This window comes from Benincasa hispida, chromosome 1 (assembly GCF_027475165.1).
Source record: "Benincasa hispida cultivar pf3 chromosome 1, pf3_genome.v1.1, whole genome shotgun sequence".
Lineage (NCBI taxonomy): Eukaryota > Viridiplantae > Streptophyta > Magnoliopsida > Cucurbitales > Cucurbitaceae > Benincasa > Benincasa hispida.
In genome coordinates, this window is record NC_143478.1 from 76,010,946 (window position 1) to 76,031,273 (window position 20,328).

General features: G+C 38.4%; 1 long non-coding RNA gene across 1 annotated transcript; it reads left to right on the plus strand.

Moving 5' to 3' along the window:
* Nucleotides 1-5,634: 5,634 nt before the first annotated feature.
* On the plus strand, nt 5,635-19,088 carry LOC120074457 (uncharacterized). Its single transcript, XR_005480997.2, has 4 exons — nt 5,635-6,025; nt 6,114-6,188; nt 6,275-6,339; nt 18,832-19,088. It is a non-coding gene; the product is annotated as an uncharacterized LOC120074457 (long non-coding RNA).
* Nucleotides 19,089-20,328: the final 1,240 nt, after the last annotated feature.

A 20,328-nucleotide genomic window follows, 5' to 3' on the forward strand; every position in this document is an offset into this window, starting at 1 on the left:
AATATTAGATATTTAATTTGCTAGTTATTTAATTGGAGAATTAAATGATTATTTAATTTAATTAATTGAATTAAAACTATAGGTTATGTGAGGGATATTTCGTTTAATATGATTTAAATGAAATCATTAATTAAATTAGATTTAATTAATTATTAATTAATTAATTATTAATTAAATTAATTAATCAGATAACTCCAACATGGGAGTTATCTAAAATATTGTTGATTCTAAGTTTCTCTCTCTCTCTGTTGATCAAAAGCAGCACTGCTTTTGATCACAATATATATATATATTTTACATATATATATATATATATATATATATATATATATATATATATATATATATATATAGTTTTACATAAGAGTTCTTTAGTGGTTTTTTTCTCTCATATTCTCCCTCGCCAATCTCTATTATTTTTCTTTGGTTCCACAAACCAAAGCCCTCAAATCTCAGAGAATAGGATTGTAGCCTTGTGGTAGCATAGAATTTAATCCAGTTGGCAAATTAGAAAATTCAATCAAGGTTTCTACGTGCATGCTTAACCTAGGGCAATATTATAGTAGGCCAAATTTTGTTTATTTTGGCCTCTGTAACTTTTTTTGGGAATTGCCTACTGTATGGGTGTTTCAGAAAACCCAAACTAATAATGATTTAGGTTCTGTGTTTTCCGCTGCAATTAGGGCTTTCATCCATACAATTGGTATCAGAGCCATCTCGTTATATTAATTTAGGTTTATGAAATTTGCATTGGGCTTTTGGTGGGATCAAATTGCATTATGAATGTTAACTTTTCGCAAACAAATGTTTATGGTAATTTTATGGCCATAGATTTCATATTTTGATTTGATAGAAAAATGTAAATACCCCTGCATTTTTTGGCATTTATCATGAAATTCATTGTATTCTGTAAGTGTGTGTCTAGAATTATGTTCGATGAAGATCGAGACCAATCTTGGCCAGCACGAAGAAAAATCGTAGTTTCTACCCAGAAACACAACCTGAAGATGCAACGCCACAACAATGCAACGCTAGGGTTGCTTTGGTGCAGCTCAGCGACAGTCCAGATTGTTCTCTTAAGTGTTGAATCTAGGTCTTGAACAAAGGGCTCCGCCTTCAAAGGTTTGAGAGAGACTCAGTTTGATGATTGGACCATGGTCCAAAACCAATTGTTCATTAAAAGATCAGTAGGACTTAAGGAGCAAGATGTAATTACAGGGGTAAAACGATAATTTTGACCCAACTATGATTACGAACAACCTGTGAAGGATCGACTTACTAATTATGGTTAAATAAAGTGGACAAAAATATATTTATAATGAGAAGAGTGCAGTTATTGGGCTTTAGTGGAGTGTCTCGGTAGTTAACAAATATTAATTAATTAGGTTAAAGAATTTAACCGATTAATCTTGGATCGTTGGAGTTCATGATTTGTAGGTCTATTAGGTCTCGCTACTAGCTCATATCGGACTAAACCTCGGAACAGTGTTAAGAAAATTTGAAGCATTAAAATTCGGTTTAGGGAATAAAACTTTTAATTATATTTGATATAATCAAAATGTTTAACTATCAAATTAAACAAATTGGAAAGTTATAAATATTTAAATTTGATTTAAATATTATGTACATGAATAGAGATTCGTGTTTGGGATTGGTGGTTGTTTAATTTAATTTTAAATATCGAACTAATTTGATTAATTAAATAGTTTAATTAATAATTTAAAATTAATTATTAGAATCAATTTTAATTAAAATTTAGAAAATTCATTTTAAATAATATTTTTGAAAATCAATTTTAAATGAATTAAAATTTGAAAGTGGGATTTTCCCACATTTCCCATCTTCATGTTTTTTAACACCTATTTCCCACTTCAATTAATTTATTTTGGTGTTAATTTTTAGAAATTTTAATTGCATGTAATCTCTCTATAAAATTGGAGAATTCTTATTTGTTGAAGGTGTTGGGGTTGATGCCCTAAATCTCGTACCCTAAATCTCGTAGGGTCCTATAGTTTGTAAACACCTGTATGAACAAACTCTTTGTGATGTAATAATATGAGATATTTTATTCACCACTGTCTATGAAATATGAAATATTTTAGTTGAATTAACTACAAACCAATAAACTAAAATCCCTGGTTATCTTTATAACTTAAGCATGTATGTGGAGAAATACAAGTGGATCATGCTTTAAGTGATAACTTAAATGGTCTATAGTATATGGATAAAGGAGGGAAACCTTATCCTGGTGACACTACAGATACGACTCGCTTTGTAGATTTTACAAGTGTTGTAAAGTGCTACAAATGATAAGATCCTGGTCATTCATGTGGAGACATGCGAGTGAGGGTATCCTATACAAAGGAGTTTGTATAAGACTGGACCACGAAATGTTTAGTCCTATTATATTACGCCGTTCATGATAGAGACTTTCATTTCACTAGGACGACCATAGGTAACATGACCTTAATCCTGAGTGAGTTGTGAACTCTTGCCTATGAGGGTGGTCCTTTGATTTGTATGGGTGTGAGTGGCTAGATCGCCGACTCAAACCTACCACTTTGGGGATTCTTCTGATTGGGGAGCTGAGAATTCAGCTACACAAGACAAAATTCACTCCTTCTCGAAGCAGGGCTAAATAGATAAATTACTCCCTTAAAGGCTGATTCTAGGGCTTGAATGATGTGGCGCCACACCATCTCGTGGCCCGAGAAGTGTTTATTCATAGTGGGACTATGATGTCTTGTTCATTAGAGGAATTAATGGTACTTATGAAGTTAGATGTAACTACAAAAGCAAAATGGTAAGTTGGCCCAGCTATACTTACGAGCGATTTGTGAAGGGTCATCGTACTGTTAATTGGTTATATCCAATGGACAAATAAATATATTTGTAGTGCGAAGAGTGCAACTGTCAGTCTCTAGTGGAATGCCCAACAGTTAACAGATGGTGGATATCGTGATTAAAGAGTTTAGTCAGTTATTCACGCATAGTTGGAGCTTCAAGCTATAGGTCCATAAGGTCCCTTTGGTAGCTCAATGGATTCATGTTGAGAATCAGTTTTTGGGTTAATTTGAAGTGTTCAAATTAACAAGAGGGAACTTGATTATTTATGACATAATTAAATTAATTCACTTATATGTGATATAATTGATTTGATGTATTAGATACATTAATTGGAGTAATTTATATTAAATGCAAAAAAGGAGAAAAAGAACTATAGTTTATATGTTGTATATGATGTGATATTAAAACTATAGGTTATAAATATAATATGATAAATTGGTTATTATATTTATTTATAACAAAACAATTATGAGATAATTGTTGTTGGTTATTTTTTCTCCATTAACCGAAAGAGTGAGAGGTTTTATTCATTTTTTATTACTGATGAATAAAATGAAAATCATTTTCATTTTTCAAAGATTGAACGCATTCTAATCGGGAAAAGAAAAAAAAATAGCTATACGATAGTTTTGAGAGAGTACACGATCAAGAACCGAGTTTGCTAGATGATAGCTCCTCGATACTAAACGATCAAGTACCTAGTCTATACGATAGACTTAGCCCTTCTCCTACTTACTCGATCATTTACTCGATTGTTCAATTCCTCCTTCCCTTTACCAAACCCATACAGAGCCAACACCTCCTGGATTCTCACACCGTGAATATCAAGGTATCCGAGTTGTGGTGTCGAGTTTCTTATTCGAGGGTCGAGGATCGAGTTTTACTCAATTGTGTTCGAGTATTTACCAGTTCGAGTTTGCTGGGTTTGTTGTTGTGTTCGTGCACTTGATTGAGTTTGCTTGGACGTTTGGTCGATTGATTGAGGGTATACGAGAAGAAAAGGTTATTCAAGGGTATGTTCACTCAATCCCTTTGTTTTTAGTCTTTGAAGCATGCTGTAATTTACTTGATGCATAAATGTTGTTGTTTTGATTGTAAATGTTGTTGTTCTTTCACAATGGGATTTAGAACGATTTGCTTCCGCTCAATGGTTCTCTTGTTTAAGAGTTCCTTCAAGTGGTATCAGAGTCAGGTTGTTCTAATATTCCAAATTCCATTGATGTATTGAATTATATTTTTAATCTTGGTGGGTTTCATGTATATACAAAGTATTTAAGAGTTAAGTGTAATTGTGGATGTGAATTGATGGATGTTTCGAGATGATTGCCTCTGTTTATTAAAGCTTTCTTTACATTTCAAATTAATTTGTAAGGGCCTCTGTGCTTTTGGCCATAATGACTTTGCTATCGAGTCTGTATTCAAAGTGTTTGAGTCTGTATGAGTCGTTCGTGATGAAGTTTCAACGCATGGAAATGTCGTTCTCATCGAGGGAGAAGACCAAGGGTTGGTCACATCATGTAGCACAGGCTAAACAATCGTTTAGATTTGGCTACGCGATCATGTAGAAAAGTTCTACTCGATTGTGTCGTATTTGCTAAAGGATCGCATTACTGATGCTACCTGATCGAGTAAAGAGTTTACTCGATCGTGTTGCGTTAGCTACTCAATCGCATAGATACTGAGGTAAATGATCATTGGGTATATGATACTCGACGCATGGTAGGCACGTGCACTAAACGATCGAGTAGGCCAAGATGCTCATTGAGTTTAGAATTCTAATTTGTTTCAATTCTGGGAATAGAAATGATATCAATTGAAATACAGCATTTTACAATGGAAATAAGGTGAAAACTGATGATCAAGTTAAAAAAAGCAAACATCTTGATAGATATCAAAATAAACTAAATAAATTTAAGTTCTTTCTTTGGCCCAATTATCGATCAGAAGATTTAGCTTGTATGAATCGTTATTGGTTTGATACCAATAATAGCAGTCGTTTTAGTATGCTAAGGATCCATATGTATCCACAATTGAAAATTCGTTAATGCTACATTTTTCCTATATTGCCCATACCTTATATGGTATATGAAGACAAAGAAATACACAAAGTCACTGGCTACTTGATCCTCGGTATGCGATACTCGACGCTTGTTCCTCGATCATTTAGATGATCATGCTTCATCGCATAGTTGTCGTCTACTCGATCGTTTAGGCATGTGTTACTCGATGTGCGCTGCACGATCGAGTGGCCTTCATGCTTCATCACATAGTCAAAGACACTCGATCCATGCTACGCAATCGTTCATACTCGTTCAATGTTACTCGACGATCACAAGGAGCTGCTATACGATCAAGGAGTGAGGCTTCGAATGGGTGGTTCAAGACCTGATTCACCTATTTGAACCGGATGACTCGATGGCTTATGTAATAATTAGTTTTAATTTATGGTTTTTGAGTCTATTCATCTCGATCCATTAATTTTTTATGAATGTACATGTGATGTATGTTTATTTATATGTCATAAAGTATGCCATATAGTTTTAAAACCCACCATAGGTTATGCATTTATTCATGCATCATCTTTATATTATAAGTGTAACACCTCGAGTTTTGTTTATAGTGTAATTTTAGTAATTTCTTTTATTTGAGGACATTTTTGGAATTTTGGAAATTCAATTTTGATTATTGAGAATTATTTTAAATTGGAGAATTTACTTTTAATTTTGGAATTTTGTTTTGAAGAAGAAGAGGAATAATGTATTTATACATTTATGGTTGGATGTGTCTAGAAGGAAAGAATAAAAGGAAATAAAATAAAATAAAGAAAAGACAACACCCTCTCTCTCCCTCTCACCCCTCACTGATCGTGTGAACCCCCCTTGTGAAAACCCTTGCCGCCGTCACCCTCGCTGGCCGATTCGCTCGTGCCAGATCCACCCAGCCGTTCCCAATTGATGTCGTGTCAGATTCCACCTACCCTGAAGCGGACTGTTCGTGCACCAGATCAGCCACAAGCTCATCCCCTCCAGCATGCCGCTTATTCAGCCGCGCGTCCATCCGCTCCAGCGCGCCGTTCGTCCAGTCAACACCGGATCGTTTCGTCCGTTCCGCCCACGCTCTTTGTTCGACGTCCGCTTCCTCCGCCGTCATTGGGTTTCGCCGGATCTGGTAGTTTTAGGTGAGTTAGTATTCTTTTGTTTTTCAGTTAAATCTCTTGGGCATGGTGTTATGCTTCAATCGTTGATATGCTTCCTTTGGATTTAAAGTGGGATTGTAGGAGAAGCTTGAAGCCAAAAGGGTGCTGTCGAGGAGGGTTGGAACTGGTTTTGTTAAATTTATGGGTAAGATTGTTTGGTTCATGGCAATTTGAGGTGTTGGAATTAGGCCTGGGTACTAATTGTAAAGCTTGGTTGTGTTCTTATGTTAGGGTCATTATTTGGAGTTGCTGGTTTCGTTTGGTGGTCTAATTTTATCTGTGGATTTTTTACTGAGGTAAGTAACCTTGTTACTGGAACTACCCACGGGCTAGATACCAGACGTAAGCTAGTAGACAAGTTGACATACGTTGATGCATGGCTGATATACAATATGATATGAGTATGTGTACCTATGATAGATATCAGAATTCTAGTATGAATGTATGAATTCTAGCATGTGTACCTATGAGATTATGTTTGATTATTAGCATGATATGAGTAGGTGCATTCCATGAGATTATGTCTGGATGGTAGCATGATATGAGTATGTGTATTTTGTGAAGATATGATTAAATGCTAGCATGAGATGAATATATGTTGCCTAACGAGATTATCTTTGATCTGCGGATCTGAGTTATATGTATATATATGATATAGAGACATGTTAGGAAGTTGCAGTAGCAATAGCATTCTCACTGTTAGTTAGTTACCCACTAGAGGTTGTGTTTTCTTTGGGATTCACTAGAGGTGGTGTTATCCTTGGGGATTCACCAGAGGTTGTGTCTCCTTCGAGATTCACTAAAGGTGGTGTTATCCTTCGGGATTCACCAGAGGTTGTGTTTTCTTCTGGATTCACTGAAGTTAGTGTTATCCTTCGGGGTTCGTCAGAGGTTGTGGGTCCCACGGGACTTACTAGAGGTAGTGGATACACTTAACTATAGTAGGATGAGAGGTCAGTTTTGCTCGTTGATATGTGCCCCATGGGGACTAGAGGGGACTTGTATGCCCCATAAAGAATGCATCTAGAGGACATAGATGCCTAGCTCAACCCCAGTAGTGGGGTTACTTACTGGGTATTTTATACTCACCCTTTTCTCATGTTTATGTTTCGAGTAAGGGCAAGGACGTGCTGGCGAATGACAAAAGGAATCCTTGACGAGCCACTGGGGATCAGTCTCTTTAATTGCTTTTGCTTATATTTCAATATTTCTTTTAGTTTTACATTTTCATTTTTGGGATTTGAGATAAATATTTAAGTTTTGTTTTAGAAGTATTTATTTATGACTTATGGGTACCCTATCCATTGGCTTTAAATATTTGAATTTAATGCAAACTTTTAAGTTACCTTATTTATTTCGAATTTATTTCACTATATCAAGAGATGTCATTTTAACTTACATGCATGCATGCATTAGTAACGACCTATCTTGAGTCCTAGGGAGTCGGGTCGTTACAGTTGGTACCAGAGCCCATGTTTTGGGTTCTGAAGACTGGCTTACTAAGTAAGTCTAGATAGTCCATGTGGCCCAGTAACGGATTCCTCGTCATCGCCAGGTATGTCCTACTAATGAAAGTTTTCAATACATATATGAGATTAGTGATGTAATGTTTAAGTAGCATGTCTTTTTGAGAAAGAGCCAAAGATAGAGAGTTGATGTGTGAGTTCATGACAGGACATGGCACCTAAACTTAGAGCAAAAAAGATTGTTAGGGAACCCCAAGTGCAACATCCACAAGTTCAGGATCCTCTCCCTCTAGTGGTGCAGGAAAAGGAAGTCGAGGGTAGCCAGACCGTCCCGATAGCTCCGAATCCACCTATGACCCAAGTTGATGAAAAGGCAATGGAGGCAAGAATTGGTGAAGTCATTGCATCCTCAATGATGGAAAGACTATAGGAGTTGATCCATAATACGATGGTAGGACAGACTGCCCAAAACAAGGCTCAAAAGAAGCAGGTGCCACCTAAGCAGTGGCCGCAGACTCGATCGTAGAATAGGGACATGCAGAACCTGTCTCTTGAGGCTAAGCACTGGAGGGATTTCAAGAAGTTTAACCCTTGCTCCTTTGATGGATCGTTGGGGGATCCCACTAAAGCAGAGACATGGTTTTCATCGATTGAGATGATTTTCCATTCTATGAGGTGCCTGAAAGAGCACAAACTCCAATGTGCATTTTTTATGCTGACTGGCAACACAGAGATTTGGTGGCATTCAATAGAGAAAATGATTGATGCTAGTGGAGGACTTGCAACCTGGGAGTAGTTTAAGGAGCATTTTTATGATAAGTATTTTTCAGCCAACACTCGGTACAACAAGCAGGCAGAGTTCTTGAACTTGAAACAAGGAGTTATGTCGGTAGAGGAATATGAGCAGAAATTTGATAAGTTGTCCCACTTTGCTCTTGAGCTAGTAGCCATCGAGGCAACAAGGATAGAGAGGTTCATCTTGGATCTAAGGAGCGGATTGCGAGGTATGGTATATGCCTTGGACCTCAAGATATATGTTATGGACTGCAAGCCACCGTGAGGATTGATACTGACTCCTATGAGGGAGAAGAGTACAAAAAGTCACTCGAAAATGGGACCTCTGCAGGTAAAAAAAGGAAGGGCTCTTGAACTTCAACAAAGGCACCAGAACACAGTTAATGCTTCATGTCAGTGGGGACAGCAAGGCTCTTAGGTTGTGACTGTCAAAAAAGATAAGTCGATCTGTACTACTTGGCCAGCACTGAGGTTTATTTTTGGTGTGGTAAAAAGAGGCATATGTCAGAGAAATGTCCAAGGAGGAATGTGCCAGAAACCAGGGGCCAACCCGTAAGCTCATTTCAGGGAGGCCCGAGTCGTTAGTAGTAGCGGGTAGAGTGTTATCTACCACTCGGCGTGAGGCCAAAAAGTCAGGCATGGTTGTGACAGGTACGCTTCCCATATTGGGGCACCATGCTTTAGTTTTGTTCGACTTCGGTTCCTCGCACTCATTTATATCCTCGTATTTGTAAAGCATGCCATGTTAGAGTTAGAACCTTTGCTCTTTGCCCTGTCTATTTCCACTCCATCAGGAGAGATCATGCTAGCTACTAGAAAGTTAAAGGCATGTCAGGTAGAGATAGCAAATCACATATTGGATGTGATCTTAGTAATTCTAGATATGCATGATTTTGATGTGATACTGGCCATGGATTGGCTAGCTGTTAATCATGCGCATAGATTGCTCCTGTAAGGAGGTCATCTTTAACCCTTCTACAGGAGGCAGTTTTAAGTTTAAAGGGGTTGGGACCGTGGTCCTACCCAAAGTGATTTCAACATTGAAGGCCAGTAGACTGTTTGACCAAGGAGCCTGGGGAATTATGGCCAGTGTGGTTGACACTAAAGAGGCTGAAGTCACCTTGAGTTTAAAGCCAGTAGTGGGAGACTCTCCAAACATTTTTCTAAAGGTTCTTTCCGGACTGCCCCCGCAACGGGAGATAGATTTTTCTATTGAGTTGGAGCCAGACACAACTCCAATTTCGAAAGCTCCTTACAAAATGGCACCAGCAGAATTGAGAGAGCTTAAGGTCCAGTTGCAGGAGTTGTTGGACAAGGGTTTCATATGCCCTAGTGTGTCACCATGGGGTGCATCGGTTTTGTTTATGATAAAGAAGGATGGGTCATTATGTCTGTGCATTGATTACAGAAAGTTGAACAAGGTGACCGTAAAAAATAAGTATCCCCTCCCAAGGATTGATGACTTGTTCGACCAGTTGCAGGGAGCTACGGTGTTCTCTAAGATCAATCTCCGTTTAGGATACCATCAATTGAGAATAAAGGACAGTGACATACCCTAGACAACTTTACGTTCGAGGTATGGGCATTATGAGTTCATAGTGATGTCGTTCGGTTTGACGAACACTCCAGCCATATTCATGGATCTGATGAATAGGGTGTTCAAGAAATTCCTCTACACCTTTGTGATTATTTTTATTAATAACATCTTGGTTTATTCCAAGACAGATGTTGAGTATGAGGTGCATCTACGGAAAGTTTTAGAGACATTGCGAGCAAATAAACTGTATGCCAAATTTTCTAAATGTGAGTTTTGGTTGAAACAGGTGTCCTTTCTAGGGCATGTAGTATCAAAGAAAGAAGTCTTACAAAGATTAAAGCAGTTACAAGTTGGGCTCGTCCAACCACAGTCAGTGAGGTGCGTAGTTTCCTGGGGTTAGCAGGCTACTATAGGCGATTTGTGAAGGATTTTTCTCGCATAGCCACCCCTTTGACTCAGTTGACCTGGAAGGGCGCCGTTCATTTGGGATGAGGCTTGGAAATGCAGTTTCCAAGAACTCAAACAGAGGTTGGTTTCAGCTCAAGTTCTTATAGTACCAAATGGATCAGGTAGTTTTGTCATTTACAGTGACGCGTCCAAGAAAGGACTATTTGTTTATGTTTGTAGCAGAGTAGAGTAGTTGCTTATTGTAACGACCGGATCCTTACACATTATGATCCGACTGCTACGCCATGCATACTTAGACTTTTCTATCATGAGATGAGTTCTGGTGAAAATTTCAAAGAACATATCTAAATTTTATTAATTAGATAGAAAAACTATATAAAAAGTTTATTTATCAAAACACCAGGATCCATAAAACATTAGCGTGGTGGTACAAAATGCATGTGCCTATAATAGTGAGTTTGATGGTTGGCCATTTGAGCGACGTCCAATTCTGCCATCTACGCTGTGTCCTTACCTACAAAGTCTGTAAAAATATAGGATGAGTATATAATATACCCAGTAAGTAGTTCTCACGTAGGGTAGTGACCAAATGCACAATCACAAGCAACATGTCATGAAAACATATGGTTGGGATCGAAAACGTATAATAACATGTGGTGGTCGGTTATGCTTCCAACATAAATCTCTCCGCCCTGATAGAAAGATGAGGACCTAAGCGAAAACTAACCCATCTAATGATTAGCGGGTCATGCAGTTAGTAGGGCCAGAGTCGCATCCAACATCAACCATTAGCATAAACGTAATATTGGACTAGAGGGGTGCAACCATACATACCCTGCTAGTCCCTAGTGTAAACATAACGTAAGATTAGGCCTGGAGGGATGCAACCATACATGCCCTACCAGACTTTAAAGCATAAATTTCTCCGCCCTGATAGGAAGATGAGGACTTAAGCGGAAACTAATCCATCTAATGATCAGCGGGTCATGCAGTCAGTAGGGCCAAAGTCGCATCTAACATCAACCATTAGCATAAACGTAAGATTAGACTGGAAGCATAACTTACACCTAATTAAAACTTGATTTTAACGTAATCGTGAACAAACATAATGCATGGGGTCCCTTGTAGAGAAACGTGTTCTAAACATGTAATGTAATATAACAATTAACATAATCATGCAACATAATAAAGGTACACTACCATAGAACATTTAAAGAGATGGTGAGATAAACTACTTACTGTGATCTAGTTATTCCTTATTATTCTTTATGATTTGATCAGTAGAGCTTTCCCTTTTTAAACTAGAAGGAAATTTGGGCAACACCTTACCCGAGCTTTTCTCTTTTAGCCTCACATAACTTCCTCACTCACACTTACTCTTTCACACGATTCTTTGTTACTGAGATTTGTTTAAGAATGGGTTAAATCTTCAGGCAAAGGGTCTTATTTATAGTAGTTTTGAGCTCTTCTCAGTGTGATAAATCATCGTACAGATGGCTTCTTTAAAATTACTTAGGGTTTAAAAATTCCTCTCATTAAGACACCTAATCTTGGCTAACGTTTGCCCTTACGTCATCATTCTTTGTTTGTATTCAATTTTAGGGGTTTTTCTATGTATAATCTATAAGATCGTGGCTAAATTCAACGCATAATTCGCGCTTCTGTCCAAATCTTGCTCACTCTGCTCTCAGAATCTCGCTCTTTCCAGTTTTCTCGCTAGGAATTCGCTCTGTCCACTCTCACTGGGTAATGTACCTGTAACCACTGCATCTTGATCCATTGCCTCTTAATGTGTAACAGCAAACACCCGTCCTTTCTGTTGTTGGGTAACCTTGTTACTAGTAGGCTGGGTGGTCTGGGCAGTTGATACTTGGTTGATGAACTTTGGGCAAGCCCTTACATAGTGACCCGTTTGGCTGTAGTTGAAACACACCCCTAAGTTCCAAAGACATTGCCCCTAATGGTGTTTTCCACAATTTCTGCACTTAGGATGTGTAAATGTTTGACTCTTCTGTGGTGACTGTATGCCCTGAGTGCTTTGGGAAATTTTTGCTTGCCGTTGTGAGCGTTGGAAGCCCTGTTGGGCGAATTTCCTCTTTTCATTTGGCATGCATCCTCATTTAGAAGTTAAGGTTTTGGCAGCAAGATCTACTTCCATGAGTAAGGCCGACTCGACTAAGGGCATACTCTTTGTGTCGGAAAGCAGTAACAATGCCTCGAATGCCTTATCTTAATCCCCAAATAAACCTTTCCACCTTCGTCTCTTTTGCGTCTACTAGTCGAGGGACAAAATGGGACAAGCGATCAAATTTTCGTTCATACTCTGCCACCGACATGTTCTCTTGACGAAGATTAAGAAATTCCACTTCCTTTTGACATCTCACTGTCAAAAGGAAATACTGGTTGTAAAAAGCCTGATTGAATTGCTGCCATGAGATTGTACCTTTGATTGTTCTTTGTGTGGATTCCCACCAGAACTTTGCATCGTCTTTTAACATGAAGGTGACACAATTTACTTTCTATTCTTCTGGGATGTTCATATGGCAGAAAATAGTTCTGTTTCTATCCAATTCAATGTTATAGTTGGATGCACGGATGATCGTCAAATATTGAAGGATGGAACGTCCTGTATTCTCAAATCTTTTTTTTAACTAATACCTATGTTTACTAAATTATTTACTAAATTACTTATTTGAAAATTCCACTTACCAGCATATTTGGTGTAGCTATGGGCATCACTTAACAAGCCGAACCATCAAACACCACGACTCTTCTAATGCAATAGAGCCTATTTGGCCCAAACGCTCTGATACCAAACTGTAATGACCGGATCCTTACACATTATGATCCGACCGCTACGACATGCATAGTTAGACTTTTCTATCATGAGATGAGTTCTGGTGAAAATTTCAAAGAACATATCTAAATTTTATTAATTAGATAGAAAAACTATATAAAAAGTTTATTTATCAAAACACTAGGATCCATAAAACATTAGCGTGGTGGTACAAAATGCATGTGCCTATAATAGTGAGTTTGATGGTTGGTCATTTGAGCGACACCCAATTCTGCCATCTACGTTGTGTCCTTACCTACAAAGTCTGTAAAATTATAGGATGAGTATATAATATACCCAGTAAGTAGTTTTCACGTAGGGTAGTGACCAAATGCACAATCACAAGCAACATGTTATGAAAACATATGGTTGGGACCGAAAACGTATAATAACATGTGGTGGTCGGTTATACTTCCAACGTAAATCTTTCCACCCTAATAGGAAGATGAGGACCTAAGCGAAAACTAACCCATCTGATGATTAGCGGGTCATGCAGTCAGTAGGGCTAGAGTCGCATCCAACATCAACCATTAGCACAAACGTAATATTGGACTAGAGGGGTGCAACCATACATACCCTCCTAGTTCCTAGCGTAAACATAACGTAAGATTAGGCCTGGAGGGGTGCAACCATACATGCCTTACCAGCCTTGGAAGCATAAATTTCTCTTCCCTGATAGGAAGATGAGGACTTAAGCGGAAACTAATCCATCTGATGATTAGCGGGTCATGCAGTCAGTAGGGCCAGAGTCGCATCCAACATCAACCATTAGCATAAATGTAAGATTAGACTGGAAGCATAACTTACACCTAATTAAAACTTGATTTTAACGTAATCGTGAACAAACATAATGCATGGGGTCCCTTGTAGAGAAACGTATTCTAAACATGTAATGTAATATAACAATTAACATAATCATGCAACATAATAAAGGTACACTACCATAGAACATTTAAAGAGAGGGTGAGATAAACTACTTACTGTGATCTAGTTATTCCTTATTATTCTTTATGATTTGATCAGTAGAGCTTTCCCTTTTTAAACTAGAAGGAAATTTGGGCAGCACCTTACCCGAGCTTTTCTCTTTTAGCCTCACAGAACTTCCTCATTCACACTTACTCTTTCACACGATTCTTTGTTACTGAGATTTGTTTGAGAATGGGTTAAATCTTCAGGCAAAGGGTCTTATTTATAGTAGTTTTGAGCTCTTCTCAGTGTGACAAATCATCGTACAGGTGGCTTCTTTAAAATTACTTAGGGTTTAAGGATTCCTCTCATTAAGACACCTAATCTTGGCTAATGTTTGCCCTTACGTCATCATTCTTTGTTTGTATTTAATTTTAGGGGTTTTTCTATGTATAATCTATAAGATCGTGGCCAAATTCAACGCATAATTCGCGCTTCTGTCCAAATCTCGCTCACTCTACTCTCAGAATCTCGCTCTCTCCAGTTTTCTTGCTAGGAATTCGCTCTGTCCACTCTCGCTTTGTTCAAATCTCTCTCCCGCTTTCGCTCTCACTTTCTCCAGCTTCCTCGCTACAATTCTCACTCTCTCTGATTTTTCTTCAATCTCGCTTTCTTCAGGGATCTCGCTCTCTCTACTCTTGCCAGCTTCAATCTCGCTAGCATCGCTCGTTGGGGTTTCTCGCTCTCCAATTCTCTCTTCGACCACGCAGCTCTCTTCTCAGAATCTCGTTCTCTCCAGTTTTCTCGCTGGTGTGGCTCTCGCTCTCTCCCACTTTCTCGTTGCAAATCTCGCTTTCTTCAATCTCGATCTCTCCAGCTTTCTCGCTATAATTCTCGCTCTCTCCAATTTTCCTTCAATCTCGCTCTCACTTTCGCTTTCTCCAATTTTCTCTTTAATCTCGCTCTCTCCAGGAATCTCGTTCTCTCCACTCTCGCTTTCTCCAATTTTCTCTTATTTACTTATTATTATTTATTTATTTATTTATATTATTATTATTATTTTTTAATTGTTTCTTTTCTTCCTAAATTAAGGTTAGGGTATTTATATTTATAATCCAATAAATTTCAACATTTAATTTCCTGTAGTGTATGCGTACAAATCTGGGTTGTTACACTTACGCTTCTCGTCAGTTGAAGAAGCATGAATAGAATTATCCCACCCACGATTTGGAATTGGCAGCAGTGGTTTTCGCCCTGAAGATCTAGAGGCATTATTTATATGGGGAGAAGATACAGATTTTCATCGACCATAAGAGTTTAAAATACTTCTTCACTCAGAAGAAGATGAACATAAGGCAAAGAAGGTGGTTAGAGCTAGTGAAGGATTATGATTGTGAAATTCTGTATCACCCAAGGAAGGCAAACGTCGTGGCAGATGCCCTAAGCAGGAAGGTAGCCCACTCAGTAGCCCTTATTACCAAACAGGCTCATTTGTGCAAGGACCTAGAGCGAGTCGAGATTGTAGTGGCAATGGGAAAAGTTATTGCACAGTTAGCGTAGTTGTTCATACAACCGAGTTTGAGGCAAAGGATTATTGATGCGCAACGGCGTGACCCGTATCTGGAGGAGAGAGTTCGTAGGGTGGAGTCAGGCTAGGATGGTGAATTCTCAGTATCAGCGAAAGGTGGTCTCCTCTATCAGGGGCGTTTGTGCGTGCCAGCAGATAGTGATATTAAGAATGAGTTATTGTCAGAGGCTCACAGTTCCCTATTTTCGATTCATCTCAGTAGCACCAAGATGTATCAGGACTTGAAACGTTATTACTGGTGGAATGACATGAAAAGAGAAATAGCTGAGTTCGTCAGTAAGTGCCTGGTGTGCCAGCAAGTGAAAGCCGTAAGACAAAAACCAGCAGGTTTGTTACAACCATTGAGTGTGTCAGAATGGATGTGGGAGCACGTGTCTATGGACTTCATCGTGGGGTGTCCCCCAGACCGCAAAAGGTTTCACTATGATTTTAGACAGACTCACCAAAGTAGTGCACTTCATGCCTGGGAAGTCTACTTTTTCTATAAATAAGTGGGCACAGTTATACATAGGCAGTGAGATTGCACAGAGTGCCGTCGGACAGAGACCCTTGTTTCACGTCTAACTTCTAGAAGAGTCTTCAGGCAGCTTTGGGGACCTGGTTGAATTTTAGTATAGCTTTTCACCCATAGACTGATGAGCAGATAGAGTGATTGAAACAGATATTGGAAGATATGTTGTGTGCCTGTGCCATAGAGTTTTTAGGAAGCTGGGATGCTCACTTCCATTTGATGGAGTTTGCTTATACTAATAACCACTAGTCTACTATTGGGATGTCAACATTTGAGGCCCTTTATGGGAAGAGTTGTAGATCTCCGGTGTGTGGGATGAGGTATGAGAGAGAAAATTGCTAGGACCTAAGCTAATGTAGACCACAAATGAGGCAATACAGAAGATTAGGGCTTGTATGCAAATAGCCCAGAGTAGACAGAAGAGCTATGCCGGTGTGAGACGTAAGGATCTGGAATTTGAGATTGGTGATAAAGTGTTCTTAAAAGTGGCACCTATGGAAGGTATTCTGAGGTTTGGCAGGAAAGGGAAGTTGAGTTCGAGATTCATTGGACCTTTCGTGGTGTTGGAACGAATTGGCCCCGTAGCTTATCGGTTAGCATTGCCTCCAACACTGTCTTTAGCTTATAATGTCTTCCATGTTTCAATGTTGAGAAAGTATGTGACCGACCTGTCCCATGTCATTGACTTTAAGCCATCGCAGTTGAATGACAACTTGAGCTATGAGGAGAAGCCTGTAGAAATTCTCGCCAGAGAGGTGAAGACGTTGTGCTGAAGGGTGATAGCCTTTGTGAAAGTTTTATGGCAGAACCATCAGTTCAAGGAAGCCACTTCAGAGCGAGAGGATGAGATGAGAACCCAGTACCCGGAGCTATTCCAGGAATAAATTTTCGAGGACGAAAGTTTTGTAAGTGGGAAGAATGTAACACCCCGAGTTTTGTTAGTAGTGTAATTTCAGTAATTTCTTTTATTTGAGGACATTTTTGGAATTTTTGAAATTCAATATTGATTATTGAGAATTATTTTAAATTGGAGAATTTACTTTTAGTTTTGGAATTTTGGTTTTGAAGAGGAAGAGGGAGAGATTTTATTTATATATTTATGGTTGGATGTATTCAGAAGGAGAGAATAAAAGGAAATAAAATAAAATAAAGAAAAATCAATTAAAATTTTATTTTATTTTATTTATGTTTTTCTTTTAAAAGAAAAGACAGCACTCTTTCTCTCCCTCTCACTCCTCACTGATCGTGCAATCCCCCCTCGTGAAAACCCTCGCCGCCGCCACCTTCGCTGCCCCAGCCTCAGCCGCAAACCGCCACCCGCCGATTCGCTCGCGTCTTCAGTCGTGAAGCCCGCCGGTTCGCTCGCGCCAGATCCGCCCAGCCGTTCCCGATTGACGTCACACGGATTCTGCCAGCCTTGAAGCCGACCGTTCGTGCGCTAAATCAGCCGCACGCCCGTCCGCTCCAGCGTGCTGCACGTTCAGCCGCGCGTCCGCCCGCTCCAGCGCACGGTTCGTCTAGTCATCGCTGGATCGTTTCGTCCGTTCCGCCCATGCCCTCTGTTCGTTGTCCGCCGTCGCCACCGCCGTTGGGTTTCGCCAGATCTGGTAGTTTTTGGTTAGTCAGCATTCTTTTGTTTCTCAGTTAAATCTCTTGGCCATGGTGTCGTGCTTCAATTGCTGGTATGCTTCGTTTGGATTTAAAGTGGGATTGTAGGAGAAGCTTGGAAGCCAAAAGTGTGCTGTCGAGGAGGGTTGGAACTGGTTTTGTTAAATTTGTGGGTAGGATTGTTTGGTTCATGGAAATTTGAGCTATTGGAATTAGGCCTGGGTACTAATTGTAAAGCTTGGTTGTGTTCTTATATTAGGGTCGTTACTGGCTTTGTTTGGTGGTCTGATTTTATCTGTGGAGTTTTGATTGAGGTAAGTAACCTTGTTACTAGAACTACCCACGGGCCAGATACCAGACATAAGCTAGTGGACAAATGGACATACGTTGATGCATGACTGATATACAGTATGATATGAGTATGTGTACCTATGATAGATATCTGAATTCTCGTATGATGGATATATGAATTCTAGCATGTGTACTTATGGGATTATGTTTGATTATTAGCATGATATAAGTAGGTGCATTCCATGAGATTATGTCTGGATGATAGCATGATTTGAATATGTGTATTATGTGAAGGTATGATTAAATGCTAGCATAAGACAAATATATGTTGCCCAACGAGATTATGTTTGACCTGCGGGTCTGAGTTAATGTATATGTATGATATAGAGACATGTTAGGAGGTTTTAGTAGCAGTAGCATTCTCAATATTGGTTAGTTACCCACTAGAGGTTGTGTTTCCTTTAGGATTCACTAGAGGTGGTGTTATCCTTCGGGATTTACTAGAGGTTGTGTTTCCTTCGAGATTCACTAAAGGTGGTGTTATCCTTTGGGATTCACCAGAGGTTATGTTTCCTTTGGGATTCACTAGAGGTGGTATTATCCTTCGGGGTTTGCCAGAGGTTGTGGGTCCCACGAGACTTACTAGAGGTAGTGGGTACACTTAACTATAGTTGGATGAGATGTTAGCTTTGCCTGTTGATATGTGCCCCATGTGGACTAGAAGGGATGTGTATGCCCCACAGAGAAGGCATCTAGAGGATATAGATGCCTAGCCCGACCCTAGTAGTGGGATTATTTATTGAGTATTTTATAGTCACCCTTTTCTCATGTTTATGTTTCAGGTAAGGTCAAGGGCAAGGACGTGCTGGCGAATGACAAATGGAATCCTTGACGAGCCACTGGGGATCAGTCTCTTTAATTGCTTCCGCTCATATTTCAGTATTTCTTTTATGTTTTACATTTTTTAGTTTTGGGATTTCAGACAAATGTTTAAGATTTGTTTTCATAAATATTTATTTATGACTAATGGGTACCCTATCCATGGGCTTTAAATATTTGAATTTAATGCAAACTTTTCAGTTACCTTATTTATTTCAAATTTATTTCACTATATCAAGAGATGTCATTTTAACTTACATGCATGCATGCGTTAGTAATGGCCTAGCTTGAGTCTTAGGGATTCAGATCGTTACAATAAGAGTTATAATATAGTAGTTTGCATGATTAAATTACATTAAAGAATGTTCATGCATCATATAATATAAGAGTTATAATATATGCATGCATTAAGCATATCCATGCATCATTTTTATATTATAAATGTTATAGTATAAGGGTGTATGAAAGCATGTATGCTTGGTTTATTACAAGTTATATAAGTGTTATATATAGTAATAAATAAACATTGCATGAAGCATGACACTTAGGTTAATTTATAAAAGTTATAAATACCTAGTCTAACTTAGCAAGATAGATGGTTTTAGTTGTTTCTTTTTATAAGTGTTATAGTTAAAGAAATTAGAACTAAAATCAATAAGAAAGACATGCATGCAAACTTAGGCTTAAATCATGTTTTAAAAGAGTTTTAAAATTTGATTGAGATAGACCTAAGATCATGGTTCTAATGAGATTAGAAATTTAAGTTTAATCTTTTAATTAGTTTAATAGGATTAAATTGACCAATAAAAGATTAAATATATATCAAATCTATCTATAAGGGACCTTTTGTCTAATGTGGGTTCTTGTTGGGTTTTATGTCCTAAAACTCATGATTTGTAAACATTAGAACTTGTTTTGAGAATTCGATAAAGTTGTTGAATAAATTGTTTTTTAGAAATCCAATAAACTTAAGTCCCTTGACTATTATATGAGTACTTGAACTTTATGTAGAGACATACAAGTGGATCAGGTTTGAGTAAATAGTCAAAATGATCTATAGTATATGAATAAGGTTGGGTACTTTATTTTGGTAACACTATTACATGCGGCCTACTCTATAGTTGTTACAAAGTGTTGTAAAGTGCTACATATGAAGTGATTCTAATTCGTGCATGTTGAGACATGAGGAGTGGAGGTGTCCTATGCAAATAAGTTTTGTGCAAGATCGAACCACGAAATCTGTCATTCTTACTTTATAACATTGTTTACTGTTTAAGACTGATTATTTCAAAATGATGACTTAGGTAACTTAACCTTAATCTTGAGCTAACTATGAACTCTGTTGATTCTAGGTGTTGAACAAGAGGCCTCACCCTCTCATTGGCCTGAGAGGGATTCGATTTGTTGATTGAATCACAAATCAATTATTCATTAGGGGATCAGTGGAACTTAAGGAATAA